Genomic DNA, 1724 nt, shown 5'->3' on the forward strand with positions numbered 1-1724 from the left:
CGAAACCGCGTGACTTGGGGGGGTTGGGTATCAAAAAATGTGGTTTTATAACCAAGCACTCAACGGGAAGCTTGCATGGCGGTTCGCTCATAGTCAAGGGGAGCTTTGGGCGGAGTTGTTACGAGCTAAGTATATCCACCCCTCGGGCACGGAGAGGAGCGAGGTCTCTCACATGTGGCGGTGTATCTGTAGAGGCATGAAATCGGGGATGAAATGGCAAGTGGGTAATGGGAAAGATGTTTTTTTTTGCGCGGACCGATGTATCCTTGATCAACCACTGTTGGAATGCAAACTGGGGGAAATTCAGAGAATGACCTTCGCTGAAAGGTCGTTGATTTGTGGTGTGAGTCAGGTAGTTGGCGGTGGGAACGCTTTGCTTGCAAACTGCCAGCTTCGGTGGATCTTCAAATTGCAGCAGTTGTTATTTCCAGTCCGAATAACAGCAATGCGTATGGTGGTGTTATGCAGGACAGAATAGCTTGGAAAGGCACAACGGATGGACGGTTCTCCGTTGTGAGTGCGTACAAGATGCTGACCAACTCGGAGAATGAGGTCCAATATTGATAGTCGTTCCTACACGGGTATATGGTCATTACAATGTCAAGAGCATGCTCGGTACTTCGTTTGGTTAGCTTTCAAGGGGTTATCTTGACTAACGCCGAGAGATTTAGGAGACATTTATCGAGGTCAAATTGTTGCTCGGTTTGCACGGGGTGCCCGGAGACGCTTTTACACATTCTCCGGGATTGCTCCAAGAGTCGGGATGTGTGGTGTAGGATTCTTCCTACGGGGAATCAGTATGATTTTTCCTCTCTAACTTTGCACGTTGGATGAGATCTAATTTGATTCAGGAAGATGTTGCAACCAAGAAGTGGACCCGGGTCTTTGCTACTACAATCTGGCATTTGTGGAAATGGAGGAACGAGAGAGTTTTCCGGGGTGAAGAGTATAATGAGTATATGGAGGAGTTTATTTCCTAAGATGTGCGCGGATTATCATTTCACACGGAATAGAAGAATTGACTTTGAGAAGAAGGGGTGCGAAGAAATCATGATTGCTTGGGAGACACCAATGGTCAGGTGGGTCAAGCTCAGCACTGATGGAGCTATTAGGAATGGGAGGGCTACAACGGGCGACGTGATTCGGGTTGCGAATGGTCATTGGCTTGCGGGCTTTGTGCACCAACGTCGACGCTTGTTCCGTACCTGCATCGGGACTTTGGGGAGTCATTTCTGGGCTTTGCTTAGCTTGGTCCAAGGGGTACGAGAGGGTTTTCTTGGAAATAGATTTGACGCTTGTCAGCTTTTTTCTAGGAAACCTTGACCCTTGCCACCCCATTTCTACCCTTGTTCCTTGGCACAGGTTACATTAGTAGGAACTGGCGATTCTAGTCCCCGACATATTTTTAAGGAAGCCAATGTCGTTGTGGACGCGTTGGCGTCTCTTGCTTTTGATTTCCCTTTAGGGGTTTCCTGTTTTGAATCACACCTAGCGGGTACTTGATTTGTTGGAAGAGGATTCCTGGGAAAGGGCTACACCCCGCTTCGTTTTGTTATAGCCCACTTAGTTATTTTATAAGTATGGAGGCTCCGTTCCTCTTTAAAAAAACTACTTTTGAGAGATCAGTAACAGATTTTATTTAAACCTTTCAACATGTAAATAATTTTTCAAAAAGGATAACGGTAATTGATGTCTGAGCCCGGGTTCAAATCCGGGACCTTTAG

Source organism: Phyllobates terribilis, unplaced genomic scaffold (genome assembly GCF_046119375.1).
Source record: "Phyllobates terribilis strain yellow unplaced genomic scaffold, ASM4611937v1 Scaffold_4133__1_contigs__length_64640, whole genome shotgun sequence".
Classification (NCBI taxonomy): domain Eukaryota; kingdom Metazoa; phylum Chordata; class Amphibia; order Anura; family Dendrobatidae; genus Phyllobates; species Phyllobates terribilis.